General features: G+C 40.6%; 2 long non-coding RNA genes across 2 annotated transcripts; one reads left to right on the top strand and one right to left on the bottom strand.

Moving 5' to 3' along the window:
• Nucleotides 1-10,554: 10,554 nt before the first annotated feature.
• Nucleotides 10,555-16,440, top strand: LOC116276408. The gene is made up of 3 exons (XR_004185928.1): nt 10,555-10,635; nt 11,220-11,278; nt 16,361-16,440. It is a non-coding gene; the product is annotated as an uncharacterized LOC116276408 (long non-coding RNA).
• On the bottom strand, nt 12,015-16,811 carry LOC110744011. The gene is made up of 2 exons (XR_002523985.2): nt 13,096-16,811; nt 12,015-12,664 (listed from the first exon to the last, which is right to left on the bottom strand). It is a non-coding gene; the product is annotated as an uncharacterized LOC110744011 (long non-coding RNA).
• Nucleotides 16,812-17,042: the final 231 nt, after the last annotated feature.

Raw genomic sequence — 17,042 nt, 5'->3', positions numbered from 1 at the left:
TTGAGTATCTGCAATCCCTATAGACACCAGGTATACAACAGTAAATGAGACAGATATATTAATAGTATCCACCCAAGTAGAACGATTGTTCACTGGAAAGCAAGACAAAATAATGATAGCTAACAATGATTGAGTGCTTGCTACATGCCAGGCACTGTTCTAAGGACTTTACATGAATTCACTGATATAATCCTCACCAACATCCTATGGATACTAGGTACCATCATTAACCCTCTTTCACAGATGAGGAAACTGAGGCGCACGAGGGTTAAGTAACCTGGTCCACAGTTGTATAGAAGCAGCTTAGCATGAGGGAAGTTGGTATTAAGCTTCAGTAAGTGTCTGAGTTCAGATCCCAGGGTCCCTTACTTACTGGAGAGTCTGGGATCTCAACTCAGACACTTACTGAAGCTCCGTACCAACCTGCTTCATACTAAACAGCAACTACATGTATATAAACACATGCTTCAAAAGGAGAAGGCCCAAGAACTAGGAGCGTGCACACCAGGGAGCCCTGGCCTAGCCTGAGGAGTCAGAGGCAGCTCTCAAAGGGGGCAATGGGAAAGCAATACCCAGATAAAGAAGGGGAAAGTTATCGCTGTAGAACAAGTATGGGGGTGAAGACCTGGAATTAACAGGGAACTGACAGCTTAGGTCATTAATATTAAGTAACAGAATTATACTTGACTGCTAAAGACTGCAGCTCAAAAATCAAGCATCCAACAAATACACTTGGAAAGAAAATATCTCAGATACCACTTCTGTTGTATCCACACTCTCTTAGTCTTGACCAGCATCAACGTCTATCATTTTTAGAGTAAAATTAGACCACAGGAGAGCAGATAATGAGAAGGCAAAGGAGGGAGGGCCTTGGCACCACATCTGGGCCTGGATCCACTGATGCTCGTTTCTGTGTGACGTTGGATGGGTAATTAAAACTATCTTCTAAACCTTAGTTTCTTTATCTGGAAAATGGGATTAAGAATACTTACTTTTTATAGTTGTGATGAGGATTAAATAAAGCCAGGCATGTATGGCCTGGCTCTTGGCAAGGATTCAAGGAATGTCCTCTCCCTTCACCTGTCAGCGTTCAAAGTTAGAAACTGGCACATCATGCAGGAAGCTGAGACACAGCCTCTAAACACCCAGGTCCTCTCTCTAATCTTGCATCTTTGAGGGTGTTTGGTTTTGTTCCAGTATCTTAACCAGTATTGAGTTATCAGGTTCAGTCATGGAACACTCACAAGACTTTCTTCTCAAAATCATGTGTTTAAGATCATTCAGAGGGATTGATCAAAACTTCAATTTGGATGAATACATCCAAGTGTCCTATTAATAATCTTTCTCATCAACGAAAACAAAAAAAAATAAAACTGGGAAAAAAATTATGAGGAAACAGCTAGTAAAATGAATGAGGATTGCTGTTTTTCTTTTTTTTTTTTTTTTCCAGTGAACACTGAAGGAATATCTATGACCTCAATTTCCATCAAATTCCAGGAGATACTTTTGGAGAAAAAAAAAGCCAGATCTTTTCAGGGATACCTAGAGCATTAGAACCAGAAATCAACTCGAAGATCATTAGGTCAACCCCTTCATTTTCCAGAGGATGTGAGAGATTTTTAAAGCTGGAATGAAGCTCATACAGGGTTATCAGCAGAATTAGGGCTTGAATTTGGGAGTCCTAAGGCAATCAGGGCAGTACATGTGTGGCAATAGCACTGGTCAGCTAAGGAGATTTTCTGCTCAGGACAAGTAACTTAAGTTTCCAAGTTTAAGCAGAGGACTATTGATAACCTGCCAAATTCACTTGTCTGGAGAAGGAAAGTGAAGTTGAAAGTGCTATAAACCAACAAAGCCTCAATTCCACAAATTTAAGAACATAGTCTCTCTCATAATAGATGCAATAATCCTCATGCGCTTCAGTTTTCATTGACCCTTTTAAGGGAAGTCGGTGGAGTTTTCTCAGATTTGCATGTGATTTGCATATTGGTCACACAATCCCCACCTCAGGTCAATGGGTAATCATAGGCTTGTTCCTGTTCTGGTTCTTGGTCATTAAGCAAGAATGCCAGGTGCCTTAGCCTCTGCCATGGGAAACCATCACCCAGGAAAGTACAGCCATTCTCCAACTGCCTCTTTCCAGCTGAGGACCAAGGCAGCCCTCATAATTCTGATGCCCTCCAGAGGCCTTTCAGAAAACCACAAAAGACTCCCCAATGCAGTGTGTGGTCTGAATATACCAGCTATGAAGGAAACTTCTGGACCTATTAAGGACATTTGAATTTGGATTGGGCCTTCCATGCTACTAAGAAATTACTGTTAATTTTTATGAATATGATAATTGTATTATTATGGAAGATAATAGCCTTACTTTTTAGATAAGGATTCTGAAGTATTTGAGGTTAAAATGTGATATCTGTAATTTGCTTTAAAATATAAACTACTCTAAAATACTAAGCAGGCCGGGTGCAGTGGCTTATGTCTGTAATCCCAGCACTTTGGGAGGCCAAGATAGGCAGATCACTTGGGGTCGGGAGTTCGAGACCAATCTGGCCAACAAGGTGAAACCCCACCTCACAACATCCCTGTGAGGTATGTACTATTTTTATTCATATTTATAAAGAAACTGATGCCAGAGAGGTTAAACAGGTTGCCCAAACTCACCCAGTTAGGACTGGGGGAACTGAGATTTGAACCCAGGTAGTCTAACAATGGAGTACACTCTGTTGACCATCACACTATTCACACATATTGCTTTCTTTTTAGATTTATTTTTCATACATAGGATCATACTATATGTGACATTTCAGTTTTACTTGAAATATTCCTTGGACTTATTGGATAAGATCTACTTCATGGCTTTTAACTCCTGTATAGTCTTTCATAGACAGGACATAGAGATGTACAGAACCATTTCCAAATTGATGGTTATTTAAATTATTTCTAATATTTTGCTGTTATAAATATTGAAATGAACAGCCTCACCCTTGTTTTTTTTAGGCTTATATGTATTTGTGTAAGTTTAGATTCTTGCTGAGTCAAATGATAATACGCATTTAAAATTTTGATAAACACTGAAGTAAGATTTTTGCTTTTCAATTTACAATAGAGGTCAGAAGCCAAAAATCCGTGTCTTAGGAGGCAGGGAAAGGAAACGAGACTAATATCTTGCCTGAGGCATCAGTCCAGTTGGCTTTTCAGCCTCCCATACCGTGATATAAAAATTGAGTTCCCCCCAAAATGAGTTCATGAGTTCAAAAAATGATTTCATGAGTTCTGAAGTCATGAATGAGTTCAGACCTTATAACTAGAAGACTTTAGCCTACGTTGACAAAGGTTAAAAGGTTATACTATTGAATATGGCTGTATTTCACAATCAAACTATGATACCAGTAATCATAACAGTCACTATTTAATGAGCATACACTATGTGCTGGGAACCCTATTAAGGACTTTCACAGCCTCATTTAATCTTCCTAACCATCCACAATCCTATGAGTGCCTGGAGCCAACTGTGGCTGCCTGGTTAACCCCTTGTTTCCCTTGCAGTTACAGATCAATCCTCACTTCCTTAGGGAAGCCCTTCCTTACTTCCCTGAACAGGGAAAATCCGCCTACAATACCCTCTCATAGCACCAAATGCCTCTTCATTAGAATGCTTTCCAGGGGTGGTAATGCTATATTGAATATGTGAATCTTTGATTAACCTCTATTTCCCTTTCTAGGCTCCACAAGCGCTGGGATGGTGAGAATTGAACAAGTGACTGAGTGAATGAATTAACCAAGACATGAGTTATGGAGCTAAACATTGACTGGTAGAGACATGTTGGAAGATAAAGATGGGAGAGGAAAGACAGTCCACGCAAGAACATAGTGATCAAAGGAATCAAGATGAAAAAAAAAATGTATAGGCCATGTTTGTAGCACAAAGAAGAATGTACAGTGTAGTATGACTGAAACTTCCTGCCTCCACTCATCTCGGTTTACCAGACAAGAGAATAGAATGAAATTAATCATTTACACCTTAGTTTCTTACTGTAAACTCATCAATATACCACCTATACTAGCAACATATGTGTTTAGAGAAGAACTAAAAGCTAAGGAATGCTGAAATTTCAAGCACTATGACATCAGAATGGGAGAAAAATTGGAGCCCTTCAATCTTTGTAGGCCACATATTGTGGGATACCCACATCTTCCATCTATCAGCACACATAGTTCTGGCTAATCCTGGATCAGGAGGAAAAAAAAACAACACAAAACCTCTGATGTTTGAGCTGCAACAATGGGCAGTGTGTTAGTGTGTTACACCAAACACCAGATTAGACATGGTGGTTTCACGAGAATATACAATTTCGGTATGATTCATATCCTTATATTCCCTGAAACTTGACAGAAGCAGATTTTGCACTAACAGCTATGCACAGTGGTGCTCACGTACAATGGCTTATACCTGAAATGACAAAGGAGTACTCTACCTCTAGAAAATATGACCCCAATCCCCTCAGAGTGCACAAGCTCACTTGCGTTTCCATTGGAGGAATTTAACTCTTAGGGTTTGGAGAAGGGCACTGAGCAAACGTTGGGAATGCTTCACATTGTATTAAAACAATAGACTGGCTCTTTTCCTTTGGGTGACATGGTTGTGATTTCCAGAAATAGGATGAATCATTTGTCTCAAGTAGGTAGTGTTCATTCTAAATTCTTGGTAGATTTCCGGTGGCCTTTTCTAAAATCCATAGAAGAAATGTGTATTACAGATAGACACATTTGAGAGGTGCTTCCTGGGGAAAAAAATATCCTAGGTGAACAAGTTCTCCTCTGTATCTTACCCAACTCTCCATCAAAAAAGGCTTTTTCTAGGCCTTTCTTATCTTAGACCTATGAGGTTAACTATAGGAAGAGGATGAACTAGGTTAATCTTTAGAGAGGAGAAGGAAAGCGATATTATCAATGCTTTAGCCATGTGTATATGCAATTTGGGAATGCTTTGGGTTGTAAATAAAATAATATTGGTCTAACAGTGGCTTATATAAATAGAGTTATGTATCACTTAAGGATGGGAATACATTCTGCAAAATGCGTCATCAGGTGATTTCGTCATTGTGCAAACATCATAGAGTGTGCTTACACAAATCTAGATGGTACAGCCTCTACACGCCTAGACTCTATGGCATATCCTGTTTCTCCCAGGCCTGTGCAGCATGTCACTACACCGAATACTATAGGCAATGGTAACACAAGCGTAATTGTTAATGTATCCAAACATAGAAAAGATACAGTAAAAGTACAGCATTATAATCTTATGGGACCTCTGTCATCTATGCTGTCTGTAGTCAACCAACTCATCCTGATGCAACACATGACCATATTGAATTTTTCTCCCTTATATAAGAATTGTGTAAATAGATTGTCCTAAGTATGTGGCAGCTCAAGGATACCTATCAGAAATACCTTCCTTCCATCTTTCAACTTCACTATTTTTAGTAAATTGGTATTTTATCCTCTTTGCTATCCCCTTATGGTTATAGAATGGGTCCTAGAGTGGGTCCCATAGCTCCAAGAACCACAACTTTAAATAAAGGCAGGAAGAAAAAGGGAAAGAGGTATCTGTCCTTTTTGTCTAGAAAGAAAACTTCTCAGTCCACCAGCCAACTTCCCCTTAACTCTCATTGGCCTGAACTGGGTTCTATCATCTCCCTTACCTATAAGAAAGGCAAAAAATAAAAATAATAAAAAATAGAAATAAAATAAAATAAAGGTAGAAAAGGTGTTCATGACTTAATTCAACTAACCAATCATGATTTGTCACTTGGGATCAAACACATTGCAAATATTGTTGTTTCCAAAGAAGGTAGAAGTGGGTGTGAAGCAGGTAACTCACACCTCCATCCCGTCAGATCACCATTCTCCACCTTCAGCACCTTGGTCTCAGCCTCTTCTTCCCTCTCCTCTGCTTTTATGGCAAACAGAACATTAAAAGTTCTCATTCCTTAAGGCTTAAGTTTTTTTGAGTGAGCTCATCCAGGAAACCATATTGGAAGACTTCAGCCCACAAAAATTATAGCTACCATTGATTAAATGCTTACTATAAACCAGACATTTTGCTATATTTGAATTAGTATTGACAATTCTCACAACAATCCTGCCAAACAGTTAATATCCTCCAAAGTATATAACTTTTTCAGAGTCTCGGAATTGGTTTGCAGTGGAAAATTGGTTTGAACTCCACACCATCTGGAGTACAAAACCTACTCTCTATCCTAACACACCTGCTCTTTTTCTCTACTGAACTCTTATGGAACTTAGAGTATTACCAATACCTCTATCCTCTCCTGTATTATTCTGTGAAGTATTTATGTGTGTAAATTATACAAAAAGAGTTTCCCTTCCTAGGGGCAGGAAGGTCTTCCAGTTGCCCCAGCCATTTATCTGCAACCATGCCAAACTAACCAAATGAGCTCTATTTATCAGCTTTTACACCCAGTACCTAAAGGGAAAGCTCCTCAGTGAAGACTTGAACTTGATATCCTTGCCTTATCAAAAAATAGTCTGCTTGTTAAAACTACGGTGCAGTGGTTCTCAATTCAGGTGTCTAGGGTGGCACCGCGGTGGAGACCAGATATCAATATATTTTTTTAAATCCCTTCCAAGTTTTCATGTGCAGCAAAGATTGCATTTCCAAGGTAGGACTCAGCCTCTGCCTGTTGACCTAGCAGTTCAGGTGAGTCTAATGATTCGGCTAGTCTGTGCAACGCTGGCCACATAGAAAACCTTTTTGCAGTAATAGCAGAAACTCTTTCTTGGCTCTGATCATGATGAAAAATTACTCTAGACTTAGGCTTGAGTGTGCCAGCAGGGTAGTGGAGTTTTGTAAAACATAACAGAACTAACATCTATAGAATCTTTATTACAATGCAAGTCTTGATACTAAGAACTTTAAATGGCAAATTATGTTCTTCCTCACACCACTCTGAGGGGAGCGATCTATTTGTATTACCATACTTTATAGACAAAATAATTTCCTATGGTCACAGAGTAAGGAAACGTGGAACAAAGGGTCCAGTCCAGGAAGTCTGACTCCTTGGTCCCTACTGTTAGCTCTCTACAGTGCTCCCTGCTCTAGATTGCATTTGGGTTCCTCAACAGCATCATGAAGTAAGCATTATCTTCTCTACTGAGCCAGAAAAGAGGATGGGAAGTTAGAGGCCAGGATCAGACTGGACCTATGTCTTACAGCAAGGGATCTGATGGAGGAGAAACAAAGACAGACTTTGGAGCTCAGGGGACTTGCAATGCTATGAAGTCAAATAGAACAATCTTCCTACCATGTGTAATCCCTTGCTCTAAGTGCAGAGAGTCGACCTTTCATAAAGCACCAATAGTAATTCTTTCTAGATGGCATGATACAGTGAAATAACCTTGGACCTCAGGATCTAACAGAGCTTGAATGTCAGCTACAACACCTATACATGTGCCAAAGGCTAATTATTTTACTTCTGAGCCTCAATATCCTAAATGGTAAAAAGGATAAAAAGAAACTCTTCTGTTTCAAATTACTTTGAGAATAAAAGGAGATAATAAACATGGCAGACCGTAAATAACTGCCTGTCCCTGCTCCCTAAGCAACTCTCATTCAGTTCAGCCATCAAAGGGTTAAGAAAGACAGCTTGAGTACAATCATGAAGTTGGGATATTTTATTTCTGAACAAAGGTTCTATAATTTCAGCTCAGCTCTGCCTACACCCAGCTCCTCTCCAAGTTCCTGCAGCCGCCTGTAGGACGTGTAAGCAGATCCAGGGCTCTGCAGTAAACGCCTTGGTGCCACTGTGCCTCAAGAAGTCACTTTCCTCCCTTGCATGAAGTCTACATGAATTAGACTGCAAGGCACTTTATGCAAAACGTGTGACCTTCACAGGCTCTGATTTGCATTGTCATCGTTCCTTTATTCTTCTAAAGTGCCTTCATTTTGCATAATGCTATAATGTTATTCAGGCTTTGCAGTTATCACTATTTCATTGCTCCAATTATAACCATTTTAGGCAAAGCTATAGATAACCTTCAGAAACCCATGCCTGTGTCATCTTTCATTCACAAGGAGGAAGCAATGAAACTGGATCGCTTTAAAAATAAACTACAAAAGCTCATTTCAGATGGAAATTTAAAACTCCAAGATTAGCTTTTTTTCCCTTCTTGGGGATTAAGAGAGAGAGTGGTCTGTGTCTCCCATGAAAAACTTGTATTACATATATTATATATAGTTACTTATTGGAGTGCCATCTACCTACTATAGAATCACCCAGTGCCATTGAGGCATAATTTGAGTGTTTCTCACCTTACCGAAGATCTCCCTTCCTGCTGTTCCCATAGATCCCACCCAATGGCAGAAACACCACCCCAAAGCCAAGGATTGGAACCAGTTAATGAACAAACGTCTGTTGGAGACATGACATATTACATTATTTGTTTTTTGTGTTAGCGTAAATGAGACTGATCCTTTCTTCCAATTTAAAGTTGATTGTAGAAAGACAGAGACACAAATTCTGAGGGATAGAGTTGGAGAGGGAGTAAGGAGATGACCCCAAACCGAATGTCAACATTTCCACACTTTGTTAGGGCCCTTGGTTAAAAGTAGATATGCTAAACAGTGGAAGGAAACATTCATTTCTCATATTATTTATCAAATACCTACTATTCACCAGACATCAAATTAAGCAGTAAACAATACAAAACGTACCCATCGTCCACAGGGCTTAGCATCCTAATCATGAGATTACAATGGGCTAGGGAAACATTAAAGGAATTTTGGTAAATCAGAGAGCTCAAAGTTACACAGAATTATATTACATTTCAATGTGGAAAGCATGTGTGGCTCTTTATTTCTCTATTATTTTACGCTCCCTCACTCCAACTTGCTAAATATTTAAAGAAAAATGCTGAAATTAGTCCCTGCTAACTGCAAAATGAATATTATCAATAGTTAAATAATTTATCTCTACTTAGGGCCATCTCTTTGAAATCACTGCTATTTTTCTTGGTCTCCTTCTCACCGGCACTTCCCTGGCTGTGCAGGAATACAGCTGGCATGACCCCACGGTACCATATGGAGGGCAGCTTCCCATGCCTAATCTTTGGGTGTGTGTTGGGAGGCATCTCATCAAGTCTGCTTGGTTTTGCTTCACCCTGGCTCTTCAGTGCCATTGATGCTGACGTCCCTGAATAATAAACTCTTCTCAGCCCACTGGAGTCCAATGGCTCCACCACCCCTTTAATCCCTCCACCAAGATCCTCCTCAGTTCTCATTCTGTCCAAGTCCAAAACGTACTCTAGTCCTAGGTTTGAGCGTGCCAACAGGGTAGTATGATCTTTTGTAAAACATAACAGAGCTAACATCTATAGAATCTCTACTATAATTACAGCAAGTCACTATAATGCTAAGAACTTCATGACTAGTTATCTCCTTCCTTGTACCACTCTTTGAGTGGAACTATCTACTCATATTACCCCATTTTATAGACAAGGAAAAGTCCCTAAGGTCACAAAGTAAGGAAACGTGAAACAAGGCGTCCAGTACAGGAAGTCTGACTCCTTGGTCTCCGCTGTTAGCTCTGTGCAGTGCTTCCTGCTCTAGATTGCATGTGAGTCCCTCAATGGCATTATGAAGTAAGCGCTATCCTCTCTACTAAGGCCAGAAAAGAGGATGGGAAGTTAGAAGCCAGGATCAAGCTGAACCCATGTCTTACAGCAAGGGATCTGATGAAGAAGGGGAAACAAAGACAGCCATTGTATATCAGGAAATGTACAATGCTATGAAGTCAAATTGAAGAACCTTCCTACTTTGTGTAAGCCTTTGCTCTAAGTGCAAGGACTTGATCTTTTCATAAATCACAGATAGTAATTATTTCTAGGTAGTATGATACCATGGAATCCAGACCTCTCTGAGTCATGCCACACCCTCACAGCAACATTGACCCCAGAGGCCATCTCTCAGTGTCTCTTGAAGGATCTCCTCAATCCCACTTTAGTGGGCCCAGTTGCAGTCCCAAGGGCTGGAAACCTAGTTTCCTTCTGCTGTATGTCATCTAAGGAATCTCAGGCCTGCTAATAAAATCATCTCTCTATGCCAGTCCATCCTCTTAAACCATGCTGGGATCCCATGTGTTGGCTTCTCTGCCTTCTGGTGTACTTTGTGAGTGCTTAGTAGGGAGGTGGTCTAGAGCTCTTTGCTCTAAATAGTCCCCCAATGTAGTCAGCACATCACCGCCTTGAGAGCAGGAGATGTTATAGGTTACAGCCCTGGCTGCCTTTCTCCTCCATCTCTGACATCCTTCTCAGTCCTCTGGGCTCAGAGAGAAGGAGCCTTTCCCTATGTGAGATCCTCCTTCCCCCAAAGAGCACCCAGCCCTCCACTGCCCCTTCCCCGTGTTAAACTAGCAAACAGATGCAGGGAGGCAGAAATGATAAAGTAAAATCAATTGATAGGTACTTAAAAATATTATTCTTTTTATCCTTAAATATTCAGGTTCTCAGTCACCAAGCAGAAATTTTGCTTTCCATTTTGTAGATAAGAAGAAAAGCCAAAATGGAGAAAAATAAAATTGAGGGCATATCCATGCCAATATATCAACACTGCAGGTAAATATCTATCTAGCGTCCATCACTTCAGTGACACTATACTTTGGAAATCTCTCAATCTAACTGTATCTTCTATTTTTCCTTTGAGGGAGGCTCTGCTTGTCCCTGCCCCTTAAGAAGGGGTGTTTCTCCAAGTTCCTTTCCTTGGCAACCTTCTTTTTACTTTTTTCTCTACTACTCTGTGTGTCTGTGTGTGTGTGTGTACGTGAGAGAGAGAGAGAGAGAGAGAGAGAGAGAGAGAGAGAGAATTCACCCACTCTTCACCTACTCTCAGAACTTAGCCATAATCTTTAAGTATAGATTCAACACATCTTTATACCTTGCCCACTTTTCTGTCTTTTCTGTCTTCTGAATAGTTCTATTTTAAAGGAATGCTGGCTCCTTAAACTGGGTATTCAAAGAACTGAAGACTAGTCTCCATGGCATTGATGTTCTAGTTTCTGTTTAAATCATCCTTTCCTCAAACATCTTACTGTCTCGCTATTGGCCTTCATTCAGCAATCCTCATCATGCTCGTTCCCATAGATTCTGCCTTCTTGGCCTTCCAGTTTTATTCACATGTATTCCTCTCTCCATCTCCCCAGCTCCCTTGCTTCATACCAGTACCTCACCACTTCTCATTGGAATCCTGCAGTGGGGTCAGGTAGGTGAGATAGAGTATAAAGAAAACAGGTTCAGGCTGGGCATGGTGGCTCACACCTGTAATCCCAGCACTTTGGGAGGCTGAGGTGGGTGTCACCTGAAGTCACGAGTTCGAGACCAGCCTGACTAATATGGTGAAACCCCATCTCTAAAATAAAAAAATTAAAAATAAAAAAATAAAAAAATTAGCTGGGCATGGTGGTACATGCCTGTAATCCCAGCTACTTGGGAGGCTGAGGCAGGATAATTGCTTGAACCAGGTAGGCAGAGGTTGCAGTGAGCCAAGATCATGCCACTGCATTCCAGCCTGGGTGACAGAGCAAGACTCCATCTCAAAAAAAAAAAAAAAAGAAAGAAAAAAAGGAAGAAGAAGAAAAGAAAATAGGTTCACATTCCATCTTAGTATCCTGGCATCCTAGATGCTCCAATACCTGGCTCCAAACGGAGTTGTTATCTTATCCCCTACACTCTTACACATTCTCCACAGACTTGCTGAATTTGGCACTCATTCTCCTTGGACATGGGCTTTCCTATTATATGACAGGTAACTTATTTTCTGCACTGAATGAGTTTGCCAAGCCATTTCACTTTTTGCAATATATCTACCAACCAAGACTGTTTTTAGATAATGCCTTTTTTGTGAACCAATTCTTGATCACTGTCTTGTCTGAAGCCCAGTAACCCATGGTTTTCTCACCTCTACAACTCCCTCTGAGACAGAAGAATGTGTCTTCACCTTGGTGAAACTTTCTTTAATCCCAAAATCCAGGTTAGGTTAGGGCCTCCCACTGTGCTATCTCAGATTTTAGGGGAGAACCCTCATCTCTCTTTGACTTCCTTTTTCTACAGACACCACTGAGAGAAACATATATGGTTTCTTTCTGTATCCCTGACTTCATTCCCATGGAAGAAAGATTGAGCATTTTACTTGTGGGTTGGGGATAAGGGGCTTAGTTCATCTTGACTGCTGCTTTTCTTAGCTCCTCCCTGATCCTCTACCTCCAGAAGCTTGACTGACTGCAGGAAGTATCCATTGTGATCTGCTTTCCACTGGGCAACCACAGCTTCTTCCTTTCTGGGAAGCTTCAACTGTCCCACTCTGCCAGAGTGGGGTAGGCACAGTACATTGAATGTGCTAGGCTGAATTCTAGGCCGAAATATTGTTGGTAAAACCTCTAGGTGACAGATGTGATATTGCATTTCCCAATCCAGTTTCCATCACTAATAGAGCTGCCATGTTGCTGCCGATGGTTCTCCCCTCGGCCTTTCCACGGACTCAGGACTTCACAGGGAGGAAAAAGCAGTATCTCAAACCTCCTTCGTGATGACATTCAGTATGTTCAATGCCAGTTTCTTTCCCTGTCTCTTCTGTCTAGCTGGTAAATTCCTGTAAGACAGAGACCATGTTCCTTTTCATTTTTGTATCTCTCGTGTCTAGCACAGTATCTAGTTCAATAAATATCTTAACTAAATTGACGGATAGATGAAAACTTTATGCCACCCTTATGGCTCATACTATATCTTATAATAGCAATGCATGAATAAATGGATGAATGACATATGCTCGTATACTGCCTACAGCATATTCTGATTCCTTTCACATGTTGTCTACCAACTTGAACAATCTGCACCGCACAATTTTGCTGTAGGTCTAATGTGGGAGAACACTCGCAGCTCTTTCTCCACTGCTTTTATTTGCCAAGGCTCAGAACACTGGAATTTTGCCAGGGAGGTACAGAACCGTTCAACCCTATCACCCAGAGCTGAATCATCCACAAAGCATCATAGCATCAAAGCTGATGACAACATCCCGCTCACCTATATCGTCTTCGCTTTCTGCTTTTCATTTCTGCCTTTGTAAATTTACTATTCTGTCTCTCGCTGCACTTTAAACCATACTCGTGTCTTATTCATCCTTTCTTGTCACCAAAAAGCTGACACAGGCATTCAGGAAACTGGTGTTGTCTATAAAAGAAGAAAACCACTTTTTTTTTTTTTTTTGGTTGAATATTTTCCTTCAAACACATGTCCTCTTTTCCAGATATTTAGTTGTACTATTTTTAGCCTGAATTAGGTGTGCTCCTTTCCAGACTTCAGTACTGTAACAGAGGGAAATACCCAGAATAGGTCCTCAGTTTTAATGGACTAGCCATAGCTTTATTTATTAATTAACCATCTCTATGGACTGAGTTGGTATTTATAACAAAGGAAGCAATTGCTAAGTTGAACTTGGTTTTCATTTCTAGACTTCTGGACCATGGCCATTTGTACGGGGAAAAAAAGCATCTAACAATCCCACAAGATTTTAAACTTAAATTATCTTCTTGCATTAATCATTTACTAGTACTAAATAGACACTGTATATGCTTTCTTATTAGTTACTCATTGCTGTTCAACAAACCACTTTGTAATGTTCTGGCTTTAATAACAACCATGTGTTATATCTCACGAACTTATAGATCATCTGAGAAGTTCTGCTATTCTGGACTAGGCTTGGTTGATCTTGACTGGACTCACTCATGCATTTGTGGTCAGTTCAGTGTTAGGTAGGCAGCTATGCTCACTGTGGCTGACCTTCTAGCTCGTGTGTTTGAGGGTGGCCTGGTGGTGGATGACCTTGGCTGTGCCAATTCAGCAATGCCTTCTCATCCTCCAGCACACTAGTCCAGGCTTGGGTCCATGTAGTTGGCAAGTTTCCAAATCCAAGCAAGCTCACTGAAGAGGAGATGCAGAGACCCTCAAGAACTTTGTAAGGGTCTACTTGAGGAACGTTTGCTAACATCCTAGTGATCAAGGAAAAGCACAATTCTGTCCAAAGGCAGAGGGCAGAGACTACAAATTACAGGATAAGGTCAAGAATAACAAGAAGCCAATAAGTGGGGCTATAGATGCAATTAATTTATCACTTTCCAAACCCTCCTTCTGACTTTGTGTACCTCATAAAAACACACGTGTAATGCCCTAATTTAATCCTTCTGGAGATAATACTATCATCATCACGAACAATGACAGCCTTCCTAGAGCACTGACCACTACAGTTAAACTACAAAATAAAGGTGATTTCATTGACACAACAACCTATAAAGTAGACAGTAGTATTATTTCACGGTCAGGTGCTTTAACTCCAAACCTCATGGGCTTAAGCATCAGACCAGTCTTCCTATAAAAGCAGTTATGAAATTATGCCCCCTGGAGAAACACATACCATGATGACAGTCTTTTGCCATACTTTGTTCTTACCTCCCAGTAAAAACTCTTTGGCAAAGAGTATATACACCAAGTCTCTTCTGATTGTGCAAATTATTTGAATTTCCCAGGAGTATGGGAGTATACAAGCATATGTGAAATTGAAAGGTGCAATGAAAAATATAATTCAGGGATCATTCACAATAATGGCTCACAAACCATTTTGTGCCAAGTCCTCAGGCCTTTGGAAACTCTCCAAAGTCTCTCAAATTGTTGCTGGGCAACAACAACAGAAATGGAAGGGAGAAGAATCTGCTTCTGGAAGCAGCCCTCAGCCCTTGGCCCAGCTGTTCTAGGCCTGCTTTCAGGGATCCAGGAAGAAAGTGATGAACCCATGCAAACTTAGGGCAAAACTAACCATATTTAACAGTAGGTGAGAATGCAGAAGGGCAAGGGGAGAAGAAGAAGCTGTCATGTCTCATGGAGGTTGACTTAGGATACACTTTCATATAATAGACCTTCAACAAAATCCTTGAAGTAAAATTCACTTCATCTAATGAAAATGTTATTAGCCTCCGAAATGATCAAGACGGTTCAGAAAGATAGTCATTAGGTTGCTGAGATTTCATCAATAAAGGCTAGGCTATGGGTAGAGAGGGACCTTGTAGACTATATCACAGAGCCTCATGGAAGTTATTTGTCGTGTATGTTTGCTCCATGGCCCCTGGGAGGGCCCCAAGTAACAATCTAGGCCAAGGATTTAAAATTTTTTATGTAAAAGACCAGATGGTAAATATTTTCGGCTTTTCAGGCCATATGATCTGTTGCAACTTTGTACAAAGGCAGCCATAGGCAATACACAAATTAATGTCTATGTCTGTTTTCCTATAAAACTTTATTTACAAAAACAGATAGTGACCAGATTTGGCCAACAGGCTGGAGTTTTCTGACAGCTGGTCTAAGCAGTCAGGAAGTCTGTGAAGATTTGGGGCATGTAGCTGTAAGCAATAGGTCTGGCTTCTGAGCAGGGTGGAAACACTTTTTAAATAATCTGCAATTGTAATCTGTCCAGCATGGTTAAGAATTAAGTATGTGACAACCGGTGGCCTTATGTGACAACCAATGACAGTCAAGAGAAGACCTCTTGTTCCTAGAGGAACAAGACTGACCACAGAAAAGCCTTGTCTGCTCTCAAATTCAGTGCTTTTTTCAGCCAACCAACACTATAATACTTGGAGATCTAAAGGCAGGAAGATGAAATTAAGTCAATTACTTAAGAAGCACTGAACTCAAAGCAAGGAGAGCTGAGGTCCAGTCCCAGCCTTGCTACTTACTATCTGTATGAGTCAGTTCTTTTAGGACTATGATCAAGTTTTCCCCAGCTATGAAATAAGGGATTCTGGTGTTTCTCCAAGTGTCATCTGAATCAGAATCATTTAGGTTACTTATCCAAAAGGCAGATTTCTGGGCTCCACCCGAGACCTCTATTGAATTATAATCTCTGAGGTTTGGGGCCTGGTAATATGTATGAACAGCATGAGCTCTGGGGATTTTAAAATCCAGTAAAGTTTCAGACCCACTGCGCAAGAAAGATACTGTTCTAGCACACCTTCCAGTCCAACGTTCTGGCCTCTCTGAAATCTGGTTAAAGTATATCATCTTCTGTTGTTCTCAGGAAGAAATGCCTGTTAACTATAGCATACACATGAAATTCAATGGAGCCTTGTGGAATTTTGGAAAGAATAACCAGGTTCATCTATACCTCTATTTGGAGAAATGGCTTCTTGGCTTGGGCTAATGTGTTATTTGACAATCAGAAGGGGAAAAAGTCATAACTTCACTCCCGTTTCCTCAGGCCAAAATGCAAATTTAAAACTCATTCCGAATGCCTTTCCAGGGAGGTGGCCACAGCTGATGAAAGACCTCATGCTTGTTGCAACAGGCACTGGTAGCTGAATTTTATCCCTGAAACTGGCATAGCTTCCTTCAGCTCAGCAGAGCAGCTGAAAGGTAAATGGTGCATACACATGTGTGCATGTGTGTATAGTATATATGTGGGGGTGAGAATTATGTTTGTATGTGGGGGTGAGAACATGTGTGTATGTACATGGTGTTTGGTTTGTGATGTGTGTGTGTGTGTAGTGTGTTCACGTGGTGTGTATATATGTGTATGTCTGGCGTTTGGTGTATCCAATATGGTGTTTGTGTATGCGTATACAGATATATATATATGTATTTGTGTTGTGTGTGGTATACATAGTGCTTTTGTGTTTGTGGCATGCGTATATTGTGGATATATGTGTGCATGGTGTTTGTCATGTGTGTGTGTTATATGTGTTTGTTATGTATGTGAGTGTGCCTGGTGATTGTGTGGTGTATGTGTGCTTTGTGTATGGTATACACGGTGTTTGTGTCTGTCTTGGGTGTATGTTGTATGTATATGTGGGAATGTGTGGTGTGTATGGTGTTTATACATGTATGTATATGTTTAGGGAGGGTTGTGGAGGGGGATTGTCAGCCAAGAGAGTCAAGGTTCATAAATTCAATAGGTCCTACTATGTGCCAGCCCCAGGCTAGGT

The sequence above is a fragment of the Papio anubis genome, chromosome 8 (assembly GCF_008728515.1).
Source record: "Papio anubis isolate 15944 chromosome 8, Panubis1.0, whole genome shotgun sequence".
Classification (NCBI taxonomy): domain Eukaryota; kingdom Metazoa; phylum Chordata; class Mammalia; order Primates; family Cercopithecidae; genus Papio; species Papio anubis.
The sequence above is the reverse complement of the archived record's forward strand: the minus strand, read 5'-3'. Positions and strand labels throughout refer to the sequence as shown.